Genomic DNA, 19,401 nt, shown 5'->3' with positions numbered 1-19,401 from the left:
AAGCCCTGGCGCGCCCATTCTCTCTCTCTCCCTCTATCTGTCTTTCTCTCTGTGTCTGTCGCTCTCAAATAAAAAAAATTTTTTTAAACAAAAAAAGAAGAATTTAAAAATTTATATTATCAGATTTACCTGAATATATATTTCAGACAGTATGTTAAATATATAAAGAATTGTCACACTATACACCAGAATATTTTTAGCAAACTAAAACAACAGGAAGCTATATCACCTACTTTCTGGTCATGATAAAATTCCTGACCAGAAACAGCTGAGGGATGCAATAATACACCGTACAGCTGAAGGGATGTTTCATCATGGTGGTCATGCACAGGCCTCTAGAGAACAACAGGATGTGGAGGCAGAGATACCACATACAGACCCCCCACCCCAGTGACACACTTCCTCTAGCAAGTCTCCACTTTCCACAGTCTTTCAAAAAGTACCCCAGCTGGTGATCAGGTATTTAAACACCTACACCTATAGGGAACATTTTACATTCAAACCACCACACTGTCCAAAAGCAAATTATTTTTTAAATTATCTGTGAGGACAACAAAGAGTCAAATTTATTAGGCTTCCCCTAAGTAACCAGCTGTAAATTGTGCTGGTCGGCCCCAGGCAGCAACCCACTTCTCTGTATGTGCCATCCTTTCTCAGTAGACTGACAGGCTCCTTTCAAATGGCAAGGCAGTTTCCATCTTCTCCTCAGACTTTAATAAACCAAGAGCAGCAAAGAACCTAGTTTCATCCATAAGGGTCCTTTGACTGTTGGTGGTGATTGAGGTAAGATTTCACTGTATAGCTCTGGCTAGCCTGGAACTCATTATGTAGTCCAAGCTGGCTCCAAGCTTATAGTCCTCCTGCCTCAGGTTCCCTAGTCCTGGCTCCCAAACCTCAAGAAGGTATCTTATGGCCCAGTGGACTAATTACCCCAGTTTGTGAAAAATAAACTGCTGTTGTCAACATTTTTTAAATATTTAATGATTTATGCCGGGCGTGGTGGCGCACACCTTTAGTCCCAGCACTTGGGAGGCAGAGATAGGAGGAGTGCCATGAGTTCAAGGCCATCCTGAGACTACAGAGTTAATTCCAGGTCAGCCTGGACCAGAGTAAGACCCTACCTCAAAAATCCAAAAGAATAATAATAATAAATTAATGATTTATTTGAGAGAGAGGGAAAAAGAACAAATACAGGTACATGAGAGCCTTCTGCAAATGAACTCCAGAGAACTCATATTGTGGAATCTGGTGCATATGTTATGGAATTTGTGCATCTGGGGTGCTGGGGAATTGAACCTGGTCCTTCAGGTTTTGCAAACAAGTGCCTTTAAACAGTGAGCCAGCTATCTTTCCAGTCCCTATAAACACCACCAAGTAATGAATTCTTTCTACCTCTGCAGACATATTCTGGGTCCCTTACAGCTTGTGCTTCAACCAGATGGAACCTGGGGTGAGAGGATGTGTTTGGCTGCTCGATATAGGAAGACAGAGCCAACCACTATCACTCTGCGGGTAAGCTTTCTTGGAGTTTATAACCTCAACTCTTCACCCAGTGCCCAAATCTCCATTTTAACACCTTTGCACAGGAATCTTCTAAAGCAATTTCAATACTTCAGTCATTCCTTATCTAGAGAGTCTTTTGTCTTGATGAAGTTTTAAGAGCATTTATCAATAATCTTGGAATTCCAGTTCCATGAGAAATGTGACCAGTACTACATTTCAACCAAGGGCCTTTAATCACTGAGCAACCTTACAAACCAGCAAGTGCTGCATTTCAAATCATGAATACCAGTCATGCTTCAGCACAAGTTTATCTTTAGATAGGTAAGGAAAATACTGTTTGAAGAGTATATTGCTTGGCGATGCTCATAAACCCACAGAAAGCCCTCCAGAAAGTCACTGGAGAGAACTCAGCGATCCAGGCACCTCTGACTGGCTTAATTCCTACCATGGGAAGCAATGAAGGCCAGAGCAAGCAAAGTGAGCCCACCCTTCCTTTTCCCCTCAGAGCTGAAGAGGTCTATCCCTCTTTATGTAGTGGAGGCCAGCCTGGAACTGGAGATCCTCCTTTCCCCACATCCAAAGTGCTGGTGCACAGGAGTGGGCCACCATCCCCAAGTTACAAATCCAATTTTTTGAAAAGAAAGCCCTGATTACAATAGCATATGTTGTCCCAGCAATAGCTGACTTTTATTAATTGCTGTGTTCTAGACTTTACATATCCTTTGTGGATCATTTTAATCTCTGTGTACCTAAGAAGCTGGTACAGCCACCAACTGTGCCCCCGCCCTCCCATTAAAGATGCAGCACCAGAGAGTGAGTAATTTACCCAAGGCCAGCACATGGTGGAGCTGTCATCTGAAGCCAAAGTAACAATTCCCACGATTGTCATGTTCTATAGAAGTACCTTTTCTGATAAAGTTTGATCTGAGTATAATTAAGTTACCTGGTCTTTTATGCTTATGTTCTCTACCCATTGAATTTTGACCTATTCCAAAAGAATTATTTTTATAATAAGAAACCATCATGTCCTGTGATGTCTGAAGGGGTAGCCACAAGTTTTGTGTGGATCTTTAGAACTTGTAGTTTGACTAACATACTGAAGAAAATAATAATTGAAATTGTATTTGAATTTTTAAAATTTTTGTTTATTTATTGAGAGAGAGAGAGAATGGACATGCCAATGCCTTCAGCCACTGCAAACAAACTCCAGACACATGTGCCACCTGGGGCATCTGGCTTATGTGAGACCTGGGGAATCAAACGTAGATCCTTTTGCTTCATAGGCAAGCACCTTAACTGCTAAGCCATCGCTCCAGTCTTTGTACTTGATTTTAATGTAAATGGCCACACATGACTGGTGGATACAATACTGGGTAATACAGATCTAGAGGGTATCTGTTTCTTTTGATTTTATCTACCTATCTGCCTGTTTATAATTTATTTAATTTTTGTATTGTTAAGGTAGGGTATCACTCTGTAGCTCAGGGTAACCTGGAATTCACTATGTGTTGGGCCTTGAGAGGCCTGGGCGTGAGGTCTAGTGGAACTTCCCGAGCCTAGCTAAAGTTTGGCGACCTGTCTCTGGCCAGCTAGGCCTCAGCAAGACGTCTAATGGCTTCTTGCCTGCTACTTCCACGCAGGAGTTGGAATTATCATTTCAATAGTCACAGTTTACTGTTGGCCCTTACCTCTTCCCCCATCCTAAAATCCCCGCCTTCGTCCCCAACATTATATAGGCAACTGCTTGTAACAACAAAGCGAGTTCCTGCTTCCACAAGATTCCCGACTCAGTGTGGTTTTCCTCTGGTGACTAGCAGAGGTTCTGAGTCGTCCGACGCTCATTCCTCCTTCTCCTCAGCCCCATGGGAGGAATCAGCGGGCCTGGTCCTTCCTCAGCACTACCTGCCCGCTGGGGAGGAGCCCGGCAACTATGCAGTTTCAGGCTGGCCTTGAACTCATGGCAATCCTCCTACCTCTGCCTCTTGAGTATTGGGATTAAAGGCATGTGCCACAATTCTTGGCTTATCACTTATCTTTGTAAAGCATGCATAACCACACCTGGCTATTTTTTTTTATTTTTATTTATTTACTTATTTGGTTTTTTGAAGTAAGGTCTTCTCTAGCTTAGGCTGACCCAGAATTTGCAATATAGTCTCAGGGTGGCCTTGAACTCACAGCAATCCTACCTCAGTTCACTGGGAATAAAGGAGTGCACCACCACACCCAGTTATTTACTATTTATTTATTTGAGACAGAAACTCACTCTGTAGTACAGGCTGTCTTGCACTCTCTCTGACACTATGTTGACCAGTCTGGCCTTGGAATCATAGGGATCTGCCTACCTCAACCTCCCATGTGCTGGGATTATAGGTGTGAGCCACCACCGAGCCTTTTGATATTTTTATGAATATAACAGTTAGAGCTAGGCGTGGTGGTGCACGCCTTTAGTCCCAGCACTCAGGAAGCAGAGGTAGGAGGATTGCCATGAGTTTGAGTCCACCCTGAGACTACAGAGTGAATTCCACATCAGCTCTGAGCTAGAGCAAGACCCTACCTTGGGAAAAAAAACAAAAACAAAAACCAAAAAAAACCACTTAGTAAGTCAGTAAACGCTCAGTTAATGAAAATGGATGAGTGAATCTTTAAAGTAGAACCCCCCCACCCCCAGCAGGGAGCAGAAATCTTTTCATATCCAGACTTTGAGGGGAAAATGTCATTAGCATGTAACAGACCATGAAATCCTAAGAGATGGTGGCATAATTTACAATGTTTTTGAAAGACTCAGACATTTTATAAGTGACAGTCACTACTTTAAAAACATACATTTTAGCTTGGCCTGGTGACTCACACCTTTAATTTCAGCACTTGGGAGGCAGAGGTAGGAGGATCGCCTTGAGTTCAAGGCTACCCTGAGACTATATCATGAATTCCAGGTCAGCCTGAGCTAGAGGGATACTCTATCTCACACCACCCCCCTCATCCACAAACCCCATACATTTTGGAGGGGTTGGAAAGATGCCTCAATATAATCCTTGGTTGCAAGGCCTGGATTCAGTTCTGCAGTACTCATGTAAAGGCGGATGCACAGAATGGCTCATGCATCAAAAAACATACTTTTTTTTTTTTTCCCAAGAAAATGATCACTGGTTATCTATTGGAGCCCATAGAAAGAAACAAAAGGATTCTGTTGATGATGAAAGATTGGAAAACTAATTACAACTCAGTGATTAGTTTCTTGCAGAAATCGCACTCAAAATTTATAAACCTTGTTAAACAACTGCCAACTTGTCTTCCCGAGTTCAGGTTGTTTCTTATGCACCACTATGCACATCTACATTCCTTTAATCAGGTCATTCTGAATTGTGACAAATTATCATGGATATCGTAGTATTGTGAGACATAAAGCGGAGGAAGTGGCCAAACCACGCCCCTCTTTCTCCAGAGCAGCTCCCACAGTGAACAACGGAACTAGATTTGCTCAACTCACTCAAATAATCTTAGCTGCTTTTCAGTCTGGACGTGGTGTTGGTTTGTTTTCACGTGGCTTTTATTAGGCTTAGAGTGCAGAATCATAAGAGCACTTATAAAAGAAATATGAGAACATCACCATTTCTTTGGAAGTCTTAAACCATGCTTTCCTTTTGATGCAATGAAATCAACTCTTTATAATTTAGGAACAGAACTTTCACTTCCTAAATGCTCTCTTACACACACACACACACACACACACACACACACACACCTCTTGGGTTTAAAAAAAAAAAACAAACAAAACTCAAACCAGAACGATGTAAGCCTTAAGTGGAACTGTACAGTCAGAGGTCAAGGCAGAAGCAGGTGATGATGCTCGACCTTTGAAACACCAGGTAACATCTCACCTGCCACTAAAACCCTGAGTGACTGCCATAGGTGCCTTGCTCTGCCCTCCGGAGAGGTTGTACAGTTAAGCACCTTCTGTGCCCAGGAGGAGGCCGCTATCCGCTGAGAGTGGACGGCTTCTGACACACAAATGTTATCAGACCCGGTGCAGGGGCATTTTTTTTTCTTTTCCCGTCTTCTGTGTGTAAAGGTTAACTTCATGGCCATATCTTCCTAGTTATCTTGCAGGGCTAGTCATGGGACTGAAGAAGGAACAGCACCGAGGGTGGGAAGCTCACAAGCGCAGGCCCCACTGCTGATGCAAACCTTCCCACCAAGGTTCTCTGGAGTCTCAGCCAAGAGCTGGCTGGACAACCCAGTTGCTGCATTCCCATTGCTGTAATGATCGCAACTTGGCAGCATCCAGGATGTCGTACGGTGGACGGGAGGGGGAGGAGATGCTGGGCCCTTTTGCTAAACGCAACGCCGGAAAAGACAGAAGTATGAATTTTTTGTGGCCGAAGGTCCCCGAGCTGGAAGGAAAGGGCTGGGGGCTTTAGCAGGCTCAGGGAGACGGACGACCTAACTCCAATTGTGCACCCCTCGCCCGCCAAGCTTTATTTCGCTCCAAGATCAGGACCCAAGGCAGCTACGGGGGATGCTGCCAGCGGCGAGGTAAGCCGATTCTTCAGGGTGCGCAGATGGCGGGGTCGTCGCCAGGGCCCAGGCCTGCGGAGGCCGCGCGCGCAGCTCTCGGGGCGGAGCCGCAGGCCCGGGGCTCAGGCAGTCGCACCCGCGCGGGTTCGGGCTCGGAGGTCGCCGGCCCGCGAGGATGCAGCGGCAGCCGTGCCCCGAGCCGCCCAGCCGCCGAGGGGCGCACCGCGTGCGGCGGGCCGGGCGGAGCTAGAGGCGGGCGCCGCTCCCCGCCTTCCGCCCGGCTCGGGGAGCCTCGGAGCTGCCGAAGCCCTATCGGTGGGCGCAGCCGCCGGCGACCAGACGAGGCCGGAAATTCGCGACCGCGGCGGCCGCCCGGCACCGTGGCTCCGGAGCCCCGCCGCCCCGGCCCCTCCTCCTCGCGCTCCTCCCCGGCGCAGGTCCTCCCCGCCCCTCCTTCTTCCCTCCCCGGAGGATGCGCTCCCCCGCGCCCGGCGCCAGAGGCCACCGGCCTCAGACATGCGTGCCGAGCCCCTTCTCCCGCACCCGAGGAGCCGGCGCCCCGGCCCTGTAGGTAGGTGGGCGAGGCGGCCGGGCGCTGGAGGCCACCGCGGAGATGCTGCGGCTGGGGACGGGCCAGCGGCCTTGGCCCGGCCTGGCTCGGCGGAGCGCTCCGAGGTGTGCTCGCGGCGCCGCGCGCACCCCCTCCCCCGGGCTCACCTGGATGGAGCCCTCCCTATCCCCGGCTGTGCAGGCCGAGCGGGGATGGGGGTAGGGGGAAGGGGTGCTCGACCGTCCCCACCCACGCCCGAGGGACCCGTAGGGTGTGGGCTGGGGCTGGGGCGCGGTCGGGACGACAGGTTGGGGAGGGCTTATCTGGGGAGGAGACCAGACCGTTGGATTTTCATTAGCTCAGGTAAAATGTGTCTTTGCATCTTTTTTTTTTTTCACCCATCTTGACGAGCAGATGCGTTCTTCTTGCCTTTTTAAACCAAAACGTAGACGAGCGGTTGTGTTGTAGCGGCATATAGAAGTGATGGTGGATTTTGTGTGCTTCATGGCTGGCCGGATGGTATTATAAAACGGATGGCACAAACCCTTACCATCAACACTTTGGGGCCAGTTTAAGGAAAGGTCTTCTAAAGTCGGATGACTCAGAAGAGAGAGGGGAGGCTGGTGCTCTCTGGCTGCCCACTTAGGGGAAAGCTCCTGACGTGGATGGATGGTTTGGAGAGCGGCAAGTTTGACACAGGTGTCTGGGAGTTGAGCCTAGCTGGAAAGAGGCGCGGGTCAGCCAGCAGAGGCAGCCTTGCGCTCGGCCCACCCTCCCCGCTCCCCGTTATGTATGGCTCGCATTTCTGAGAAACTGGTTAAGGATTCTTTTACATTGTAGATGTCAAGTTCATACATTATTACAACCTTTAGCAGGATTGTCTCCTCTCAGGCTACAACTTTTTATTTTAAGTATAAGGCTTAGATACTTTAGAGAACTAGATCATTGTAAGCTCCGATTCAATATTCATTTCTTTACGATTAAAGGATTGACAATCAATATAAAGACCAAGAGGAAAGAATCTTTGTTTTCTTATTCTTTAATTCCCCTGCTTCAGATGCCTAATTGGTGTGTGGGTATTTTTTTTTAATTTCTTGGTTCATTTTTATTTGTTTATTTGAGAGTGACAGAGAGAAAAAGAGGTAGAGAGAGAGAGAGAGAGAGAGAGAATGGGCGCGCCAGTGCCTCCAGCCGCTGCAAACGAAGTTCAGATGCGTGCATCCCCTTGTGCATCTGGCTAACGTGGGCCCTGGGGCGCCTTGAACTGGGGTCCTTAGGCTTCATGGGCAAGCACTTAACCACTAAGCCATCTCTCCAGCCCTGCTTATTTATTTTTAATGAATGAAGCTGTATGTCAACCTTCATTTAAAAAACAATTTAAAGCCGGGCGTGGTGGTGCACGCCTTTAACCCCAGCACTTGGGAGGCAGAGGTAGGAGGATACCGTGAGTTCGAGGCCACCCTGAGACTACATAGTTAATTCCAGGTCAGCCTGGGCCAGAGTGAGACCCTACCTCAAAAAACAAAGCAAATAAACAAACAAATAAAAAAATTAAAATTACAGTGCATATTTTGTTCTGTGACTGGTGCTATTTTACTTTTAAAATTTGCTCTGTTTTTGATATTTTAAAATTTATTTCTTAAAATTGCTTTGTTACATAAATAGATGAACTTGGTTACTTTACATTTTCATTTGAATTCTGGTAGTCTTAGCACCACATGCTATACTTTGTTGTGTTATTAACTGAGGCAATCCTGAACTCAGGTTCATTTTATGTATGAGGTTGCAGATTTTCCAGTTTCCTAGCAGTCAAGCCTATTTCAGTCAAACTCTAAAATATAATTAAAAAGGCAGAATTCATGTCTTAAAGAAAAGTCCAATTATTCCAGAGACAACAGTGATTTGGTTAATAAGTAATATATTAGCTTGTTTTAAAGTTGAGTCATGGTTTAATATTAATGTGTTTACTTAAAACTAAATGTGATATTAAAACATTTTGAAGTGTCTTTGATTCCTAAATGACTCTATATCTATAGCTATATATATTATACATGCAGATTTAATTTTGTTTTCTTGTAGTGTCCAGAATTAGGTCCAAGATTAGACCCACAGCCTCTAGTGTGCAATATCCCCAGCCCTGGTTACAAAATTTTACTGTTTTCCACTGTGAATTGTGTTGTAAGATCTAGTGCCTTTCTACTTCAAAATATTGTTTTGGGAAAAAGGAGGAAATAAAAAACAATCATAAAATGAACAAAACAACGGTAATCATCACTTTCTGCTTGCTGTATGTTTGCACTGTTTTCTGTTGAATTGGCCTTTGTTTCCCTGTCACATAATCTGAGGAGTCATACTTGACTTCTTTTCAGTCTGTGCTGAGCACAATTATTTGAGGAGATCACCTCATTTTCTTTACTTTTTATCATCTTAGTACATCTTTACCACACAGTATTTATCACTATTGGTTCTCTAAGATAGTTTATTCCAAATCATTGCAGAAATACTGTTATGTAAAAGATAATAAGATTGGGAAATTGTGGGAGGGAACTTGTGAAAAGACTGGACAGGGTGTGATGGCACACACCATCACTCCTAGCCCTTGGGAAGCAGAAACAGGGAGTTCACTGCAAGTTTGAGGCCAGCCTAGGAATACTGATTGAATTCCAGGTCATCCCTGGCTAAAGTGAGATCCTACCTCAAAAAACAAGAGCCAAGAGTGGTGGCGCACACCTTTAATCTCAGCACTCGGAAGGCAGTGATAGGAAGATCACCTTCAGTTCAGAGCCACCCTGAGACTACAGAGTGAATTCCAGGTCAGCCTGGGCTAGAGTTGAGAGCCTACCTTGAAAAACCAAACAAACAAACAAAACAAACTAATTTGTTGTGTTTTATTAAAACAAAGCAGATTCTCCCACTCAATCATGATAGGGACATTGTAGAGTCTTCATTTGCAATCAGAAGTGATAAGCAAGTAATTTACATTGCTCTTTGCTCACTTAACCTACTCAGAGACACTTCCTCTGTATTTACAGGTAAACTCTTATTACTTCTGGACACTTATTTGTCCATGTAACAAACAGAGCTTGAGCACTTAACAGTGTGCTGCAACTTTGGGCTTTGGAATTAGTTAAATAAGAGGTTATTCCTCCTTGCAGAATGAAAATACTTTTCTTCTTTTCTGTCCTGCATCCTGACGCACAGTGCCTCTGCTATGGGGATCACTTCTTGGGTCCTGCCTTGAGCTCCCTGTAACCGTTGAGCTCCCTGTAACCTTTGAGCCCCCTGTAATCCTTGAGTTCCTTGTAACCCTTGGACATGTACCATGCATCATGAACCACAGGAATGTAATCCCCACACCTAGATTTCTTAGGTCCTGCCTTGAGCTCCCTGTAACCCTTGTACATGCACCACAGGAATATAATCCCCAAACCTTCATTTTTGTCTCATCTTTCTGTATCTTCTTCATGCTGTTGTTTATTTATTTGAGAGAGACAGAAAGAGAAAGAGAGAGAGAATGGGCACACCAGGCCCTCCAGCCCCTGCAAATGAACTCCAAATACATGCACCACCTTGTGCATATGGTTTTCGTAGGTACTGGGGAATCAAATCTGCATACTTAGGCTTCACAGGCAAACACCTAAACAACTAAGCCATCTCTGCAGCCCTTTGGTGTATTGGGTGTATTTTAAATCTCAATTCATAACTTTAAATTAAACAGAATCCTCTTAATTTACATATATTAGAATCAAAATTGTTATGATTACAGAAAAATATACAAAGGCAAATTTTTATAAACTTGAATTTCAAATATGGAAAACACAGGGTTGGGGAATAATTTCCGTGCACTGGTTTCCCTTCAGCAGGTACAAAACACACTTGTTTCTGCACTGTACATAAAGAGCACTGCAACTGGTCCATAAAGTTGGTCAGAAGCTTGCTAGAGAATGTGTGTAGAGGTCTGACTGGCCATTAATCCACCCCCTTCCAGGCAGATCCTCTGAAACTGTACCTAGGTTCCCTTACTTTGAAACCTCAACACTTCCCTCCATTGTGTTCAAAGTGAGGGATTCTATTAGCAGCAGACAGTGAAAAGATAACTACCGATATGTCACTTTATAATGTGGTTAGGATCTGGGTCCTTCTATAGCAACTATTTGAAGTCTATGCAAGAAATTCCATGCCAAAGAAAAGCTATACTTCCCCTAAACAATTAATGTGTCTTTGTAAAATTTTCATTATAGAAAATGAGAAGCAAATCAGTGATATTTCCCTTTCTATCTTGGTGACTAGGAATTTAAGAGTCAAATTTTCGTCTCAAATTTTAATAACCATGTAAACACCTTATAACCTAATGTCAGTATTCTAATTTTCATCTTGGTCTTGGGCTTCTCTTTTACCCTGAGTTTCTTGATTCTGGTTTTTACCTAATTATACTTCTCCATTTTATTGAATTATAATTTTAAGATGACTCATCTTTTTAAGGAACAAGGTAAAATATAAAACATGAAACCAAAAGCCAGGCATGCACACCTTTAATCCCAGCACTCAAGGAGGCAGAGGTAGGAAGATTGCTGTAAGTTTGAGGCCACCCTGACTCCAAAGTGAATTCCAGGTCAGCCTGCGCTACAGTGAAACCCTACCTCAAAATACCAAAAAAAAAAAAAAGGAAACCAAATAAATGAAAATAGTGCGAGTTGACCTTTGGACCCCGTGTATTTTGCTATGCATATTTAATTGCTTACATTAAATAACTTTTGAACAAGTATTACAAATTTAGCATATTTGAACTTGTATTTATATAGCTATGGTAGTTTGAATATGTGGTCCCCAATATATTCAGTGCTTTGTTAGCTTGTAGTTTGGATCTGCAGCCACCTGGCTGGAGGTAGTGTCACTGGGTGGATTTAGAGTGTGGTGGTGGGTTTGAGATGTCAATATAAAGATATGCAAAGTGTACCTAGCTAGAATTCCTGAAGTATGCTTTGCTGTGTGGCTTTTGGCTTTGAGGCTTGTCCTTTCTCTGTGTTTGGTCCTGTGAAAGCAGGCCAGCTTCTTCTGCCATTATGGATCTTCCCCTGGATCTGTAAGCTTCAATAAATATCCCTTCCTCCATAACTGTGCCTGGTCTGGAAGTTCATCTCAGTGAACCTGAGGCTGTCTGCTACAATAGCCAAATAGAAAACAATACTATATAGTTTTATAAAACTACCTTCTCTGGGCTGGAGAGATGGCGTAGTGGTTAAGTGCTTGCCTGTGAAGCCTAAGGATCCCAGTTCGAGGCTTAATTCCCCAGTACCCACGTAAGCCAGATGCACAAGGTGGTGCATGGATTTGAAGTTGGTTTGCTGAGGCTCTGGTGTGTCCATTCTCTTTCTTTCTCTCTCTCTCTCTCTCTCTCTCTCTCTCTCTCTGTTGCTCTCAAATAAAAATATAGAAACAAAGCAAAAAAAAAACTACATTCTGCTTATTTTTTTAACCTGTTCAGTTGATGCCCATTCATCACTAACTTGAAGTCAGTAAAGCCATTCTACTAGTTGATTATATCTGGAGTATCTGCTTTCTAATATCTGTTCGAGTGTATAGGATATTATATGGAGTTTTGTTTTTTGGTAGTTTTCATAATTTGAAGAATTAATGTTGTTAAAATGTCCATACTACTGAGAGTGATAAACAGATTCAGTGAAATTTGCATCATAATACCAATGGCATCCTTCATAAAATAAAAATCCCATAATTCATATGAAATGATAGAATATCCCAAAGTAATTGTAATAGTTACTTTTATATCACTGTGACCCAAATACATACTAGAACAACTTAAAAAGGGATAGAGTTATTTTGGATTACAGTTATAGTCCATGGTGGCTTGGCCCTATAAGTTTGAGCGAGACTATAATGTCCCAAGCAGGTTTCCTACTAGAAAAGTACATTTTTCATAAGTAACAAATTTGCCTACTCAAAATTAGCCATGATTTTGGTTATCAGGTAAGACTGGTCAAACAAAACAACAAAAGTAGAAGTTTTTACTTAATCATCCCTCTTGAATTCCATTGCACCCTTAATTCAAGCAAGCACCTTTAATCACTCAGCCATCTCTCCAGCCACCCTACCCCTAATTTAATTCAATCTAATGCATGCCCATATTATTTTTAGTAATTCTGGTTTATTTTACTTATTCTTCCTCAAATGTTATATTAACATTCTTTAAAGATAACTTTTGTATTCATTATTACCCTTGCCTGAAGCAAGGGCCTACAGTACCTCTGATCTTGGACTTTTCTCTGTCAGTACATAAATGAGTTTAAGCATCACATAGTGTGTTTAAGTTTAGGGCTCCAGCAGGAGAAGAGTCACCTTTAAGAAACTACAAGTATAACATTGATCTTGGTAGGTGGCATGAGCCATCCAAAGAGACAAAGCATGTGACCCAAAGCAACTGGTAGGAGGAAAGTTTTTATTTTGGCTTACAGTGTCAAGGGGAAAAACCATGATGGCAGTGGAAAGCATGGCATGGGCAGAGGGTGAGCATCACCTCTTTGCCACAGCAGGTGGACAACAGCAGCAGGAGAGTGAGTCAGATTCTAGCAATGGGGGAATCTGCCTGTAACACTGATAAGTCTACCTCCATACCCCCTCCAGGAAGATGCCATGTCCCAAGTTGCCATCAGCTGGGGATCTAGCATTTAGAACACATGAGTTGATGGGGGTCATCTCAGTCAAACTGCCACAATTCTTACTGTGAACCTGCTCCCATGCCTTTAGCATAGGAAGGACACACATGGGCTCTGCTGATGGAGCTCCCTGTGGGTCTTTCACTTTCTTCCTGGAATTCTGACCTCACTGTGCAAAGATCAGATTTACCAGTTTGTTTTCTCAGACACGTTATACGAGGAATTGACAGTGTGCAGAGCAGCATTGATAAATATTCTATATTTTGGATGTGTGGCTGCTACAGTGTGGTATAAATCACAACAATTCAGCCCATTGGGAGGGCTGCTCAGTTCTGTGGTCTTGGATGATTACAATGGAGCCTTATCACTAGATTCTGATTCTTCCCCAAGGATGGCCCATCTGAAAAATCCCACTGGAACAAAGACTTATCAATTTCATATTTGGATAACAGTAGTCCAGAGAAATTTCGATTAATATGCCTTAACTTTTAAAAAAGGGGTACAGTTGGGCTGGAGAGATGGCTTAGTGGTTAAGCACTTGCCTGTGAAGCCTAAGGACTCTGGTTCGAGGCTTGCTTCCCTAGGACCCATGTTAGCCAGATGCACAAGGGGGTGCACGTGTCTGGAGTTTGTTTGCAATGGCCAGAGGCCCTGGTGTGCCCATATTCTCTCTCTCTCTCTCTCTCTCTCTCTCTCTCTCTCTCTCCCCCTCTCTCTGTCTGCCTCTTTCTCTCTCTGTCTGTCACTCTCTAATAAAAAAAATAAAAGTAAAAACAAAAAAAAATTAAATTGTAAAAAGTGGTATAGTTACAAATAGAAATAGGAACTTCACAAAGTAGGAATTTAAGATCACCAACATATAAAAATATTTATATTGCAACAAAGAAATGATTATTATTATTCTACCTACATTATAAAAGACAATAACAATCTTGGCAAGGGGGAGTTGTTTCATACTCCCTAGATGTTAAGACCTTAAGAGGGATGCAGTGTAGCTTTCACAATTCCTTAGGACCAATGATTCTCTTCTAAGAGGGTGTTGCAGTCTGGGTCGCATTGCTGGTAGAAATCACCCAACCAAGAGCAGCTTCTGGGAAAAAGAGATTTATTTTGGCTTACAGGCTCGAGGGGAAGCTCCACGATGGCAGGGGAAAACGATGGCATGAGCAGAGGGTGGGCATCACCCGCTGGCCAACATAAGGTGGGACACAGCAACAGGAGGGTATGCCAAACACTGGCATGGGGAAACTGACTATAAAGCCCATAAGCCCGCCCCCAACAATATACTCCCTCCAGGAGGTATTAATTCCCAAATATCCATCAGCTGGGAACCTAGCATTCAGAACACCTAAGTTTATGGGGGACACCTGAATTAAACCACCACAGAGGGGTAGAGCAGAGATGCTGATGTGAGTCACTTGAAATCCTATTCCACTATTTATTACCTTTGTGACCTTGGGCAAGTTAATTTCTCCATATCTTGATTTTTATCACCTGTCAAATGAAGATATTAATAGTCTCTACCTCCTACATCATACAGAGCATTAGGTAAGATAATTTATATAAAGTACTTGGAACCCTACCTGCTTCCGAGTAAGCAAGTCTGTTCATTATTATCATGGATATTGTGGAAATTTAAGCAAAATGCAATGATAGAGCTATTTTTGAAATGGTAGCACATATATATTAAGTCATCAAATAATGATTTAATATTGAACCACATGAGAAATCATAATTGAATGAACCATCAAACTATATGTTCAATGACAAGCCCATTACCTCTAGAGGCAGGTCTAGAGATGGTCCCAATTTGATTTTAAAGTATCTGCATAGAAGAAAAGACAAGCAACAATCTTTAAAAATCTAACAGTTGATGAGAACATGCATTATTTTTATTTGATTTTTTTTCACATTTTCACTTATCTATATCACAATGATGATTATTAAACATTATTACATATCAGGTACCCAGAATTTTTATATCCCTCATGTGTCTTCACAAAATACATACTGAGTTTGACATATTTTACTCTCTCTTCCTCTTTTCCGAGCTGTTAAAACTTCACTTCCTCACTGTCTTCTCCCACACATCGCCTGCTGCTAGGTATTCTCTTGCTTTAAATTGATTGATTTAAACAGACTAGCCTCAATTCCGCATGGAATCCAGAACCTTATAAATGCTCGGTAAGTGCTCTACCACTGAGCATTGTCCATCCCCAGCTTCTGTTTCCCTCTTCTCTCCTTCCTGTATTTTCATGTATGTGGCTGCATAAGCTATGTGGGGGTCAGAGGACACTTCGGGTGTCGACATCCATTTCCACCTTGTTTAAGGGAAGAGTCTCATTGTTCCCTGCAGCCTTCACCAGGCTAACTGGTGGTGAGCTTCCCCGGAATTTTGTCTCTTGCTCCCATCTTGCTGTAGGTCTATTAGGATTGCATATGCTTGTACTACTACATCCAGCTTCTATGTGAGTTCTGGGGATCTGAACTCAGGTACTCACGCTTGCATTGCAAATGCTGCATCCCCTGAGTCATCTTTCCAGTCTATCCCATCAGCCCTTTGTAACTGAAAAATAAGTCGGCCAAGTGGAATGGCTTATGAGATTTTAGTGGCAGTGGCTTCTTCTTGGGAACCGTGGCCAGAGAACACTGATTAGGTGATGAGTGTACTGCTTCACCCCACAGTTCACACATTCAGCCTCACTGACCACTCTCACCCTGCGTGGACACTTCACTGGGCTCAGGATCTTAGTGATCCTGTTCTTAGGGGAGAGTGATTTCTCTGGGCTTTCTGCTGCCCTCCCGATCTAAAATTTTCTCCTACTTTTCTTTCTTTGAAGTCAGTCATCCACTTCGGATTGACACTTATTCGTAAGGTGCTCACTGGGTAAGCCGTCTGGCCCACTGAGTGGTGGAGCACCAGCTTCTTTTCTGCTTAGTTGTCCTCTCAGTAAGTGTCGTCGCAAGGCCTGTGTTTTACATTGTCTCTGCCCTTCAGTTTTCCAGCACAGCATTATCCACATACATGCACATGCAGCCCAGGAAGGTAGGATGTTGTTATGTGGATGACTTTTTTTGGAAGTGACGTTTTGCTTCTTACTGTTCCCTAAGCTAAAGTTGGTTTCTGTTAACCTTAAGTAAAAAATTAGTTTAACTAAAATTCTGTGTCCAGCCTAAAGTAGGAGTCATGGTGTATGCTCATGTGTGTACCTCTGCTCACATGAACAACATGGAGACATACATCTCATGCCTTATCAGAGTGCATACTTTGATTGGAAGGAATTTAGAGGAGTGAATCCAAAGATGACGCACAGTAGCACGAGTGCACTAAGAATGCTGACATATGACTTTGTCACTTTCAAATTGCTCAAGACTGTATGGTGCGAGCGGCCGAATACACAGCAGTGTTGCACACAGAATAGTTCGGTCCCTGGTATTAGTTACTTTTCTCATTGCTGTGGCCAAAACCCTGACTAGCAACTTAAAGGAGGGTTAATTCGTCTCACCATTCAAGGGGGTGCAGTGGATCATGGCAGGGAAGGTGTGGCAGAGCATGAAGGAAGGAGGAGTTTCTCCTTGCCTCTACTGAGTTCTGGCATGCTGGCAGTCCTGGTGTTTCCTAGCTAGCACCTGGGTCACTCCAACCACTGCCTCCTCCTTCACCTAGCATTTGCCCTGGTATATTTTGGCATTGCCATCTTTTCAGGAAGCCAGTCATACTGGGCTAGGGGTCTATACATGAGTATGACCTCAGCTAATTAAATCTACAGGTCCAGCTTCCAAATAAAGTTATTTAGTATAGGGTTCAGAGAATTATGACTTCTTGTCTTTTGGGTGGTAATACAATTCAACCCAAAACATTAAGGAATATCAGTCTATCGATGTATATTCCAGATCCACAGACAAAGTGTCAGATGATGTTTCTTTAGCTAGCTTTCTGTAGCTATAAAACTTGAACGTGAGGTAAATAATGCCTAGAAGGAAAGGAAGTTTCTTAGCTGTTTGTGCCATTTGGCTGCTTATGTCTCTGAGCTTTGGTGTCCCAGCATGACTAGAAAGTCATCTGGACACCTACTATGTGTTAAATGCTATAGTGTTTACACACTGTGTTTGCGATCTTCTTGGTAGGACAGCTTTAAAGGTATATTGGCCTTTGGCCTTTGATAATTCTATGTAATGGCCTCCAAACCTCAAACCTCAGTGGTATAGATCCACAATTTCTTTTTTCTTTTCTTTAAAAAACAAACAAACAAACAAACAAACCTTTTTCCCCCCGTTTTTTTCTAGCTCAGGCTGACCTGGATTTCACTATGTAGTCTCAGGGTGGCCTCGAACTCATGGTAATCCTTCTACCTCTGCCTCCCGAGTACTGGGATTAAAGGTGTGTGCCACCATGCCCGGCTCATCATGTTATGTTATGTTATGTTATGTTATGTTATGTTATGTTATGTTATGTTATGTTATGTTATGTTATGTTATGTTTTATGTTATGTTATGTTATTTTATGTTATGTTAAGGTTTCTGAGTTGTTGTCCATTGTGGTAGGAGAAGGATGGCAACAAGCTCTTGAAATGCATTGGGATTATAGATAGATGCTTGCCACACTTTGCAGCTGGTTTTATGTGGGTGCTGGGAATCAGGTGTGCAGAGTTTGTGCCTTTAACCACTGAGCCATCTCCTAGACACATGCACAAGTATTTGTGTCATGTTCACAGACCTGCAGGCTGACTGTGGTTTGGCAGTGCTGGGCTTGGCCGGGACTAGGTGGCCTTGCACCAAGGTTGAGGTTCAGGGTCCGCAGATTTTTATCCTGGGACTCACACTGAAGAAGGGAAAACAGGCCTTTGGAGCTGACACTTTTGGAAGAAAGCAGAGACTCACCAGGTTTCCTTGTACCTCATGCCAGATTACATAATGATATTAATGTTATTAGTCAACTGATGCAGACATGTCACATGACAAATTGAGTGGACCTGTACCTAACCTTTGTACTGGTGAAAAGCACCCAAGGTTGCATAGCAAAAAGGAGAGGATTTACAATTTTAGTTTTTTCCCAGCAAATACATAATTATGAATAAATAGTCTATCAAAGACCCATTTTTCATGTTAATCCTACACAAAACTCTGTATCAAGCAATTCAGTATACCTTTTCTCTAAGGCGCCTAAATCAGAGGTTGGTTTCTTGACCCAGTCTCCTGGGCAATTACAGCTGAATATCATATCATTATTTTTCTAAGAGGAGGTCGAAGTACTTCACAGTGTTGATTCAGTTTTGAATGGTGCATTACTTCCTGCCCCATAGACTGTTTGTTTTAGATAGGGTCTCACTCTGTAAGCCAAGGCTTTTCCAGGCTTTCCTAGTATGTAGCGTAGACTGCCCTATAACTTGGGGCAGTCCTCCCTCTACTTGCCTGTGTGCTGGGATTACAGGGGTGAGTCCCACAGGTGCTTTTTATCATGCCATATTCCTGACCCTGCATTTGTGTTTTCACTATGACTTACACTCCCAAGACCAAAGCACAGCGTGCCTCACGTCATTACCCACTGCGACTGAGGGGATCCAGGTGCTCCACTGTTCACAGTGTGCTCTGATAGAGGATATGTTCATGCAGGATAAAATGGTGTGCAGTTAACAGATGTGATTATTGAAGGCATAATATTGCTGGTATACAACCATGGTTGCTTTTTGAGGCATACCATTTCCCTGAGCTCTGGGAAACATGCACTTCCTGACTTCTCCATTGCACTTTGTGCATCTTGAGTGTTATCTGACATGCAATTTCATATCCCTCTTTTTTCTGATTCTTTTATTTTATTCCCTCCTTTGTCAAAAGTGGAAATTTCTGCAGGGTGCCATGAGTCCTTTGTATATAGGTGCAGTAAGTAGGCATAAAATGGGTTTTCAGTAAGTGCTGACTGAATAAAGAGAATGACTCATAAATATGTCACAAGGCACCACTTAAGAGGAAGTGTGAGTTGTTTATCACCGCTTATGTGTGCCTTGTAGATAAATATGCTGGGATACATTGAAAAAGTGAATTCTTTTTTATTTATTTTATTTTTTCTTTATGCATTTTATAAGTGTGAGTGCATGGACTGCAGTTTTGAAGATTAATCCAGTTGCAGATCATGTCCACAGAGGACAAAACAGCTCATGGGGA

The 19,401-nt window shown here is 43.2% G+C and overlaps 1 protein-coding gene across 4 annotated transcripts in view; it reads left to right on the top strand.

The window, feature by feature from the left end:
• The first annotated feature begins 5,678 nt into the window (after positions 1–5,678).
• The window catches only part of Ncoa7 (nuclear receptor coactivator 7), a 155,013-nt gene continuing 141,290 nt past the window's right edge, over positions 5,679–19,401 (top strand). For 2 of the 4 annotated variants that reach the window (XM_045158355.1, XM_045158353.1), the window contains exon 1: positions 6,459–6,589. The gene's annotated coding sequence lies outside the window, so the exon portion shown is untranslated. Of the gene's footprint in view, positions 6,037–6,457; positions 6,590–19,401 lie in introns of those variants that run through there. The other 2 variants (XM_045158354.1, XM_045158356.1) reach the window with 2 other exon arrangements.

The sequence above is a fragment of the Jaculus jaculus genome, chromosome 9 (genome assembly GCF_020740685.1).
Source record: "Jaculus jaculus isolate mJacJac1 chromosome 9, mJacJac1.mat.Y.cur, whole genome shotgun sequence".
NCBI classification, from domain to species: Eukaryota; Metazoa; Chordata; class Mammalia; order Rodentia; family Dipodidae; genus Jaculus; species Jaculus jaculus.
The sequence above is the reverse complement of the archived record's forward strand: the minus strand, read 5'-3'. Positions and strand labels throughout refer to the sequence as shown.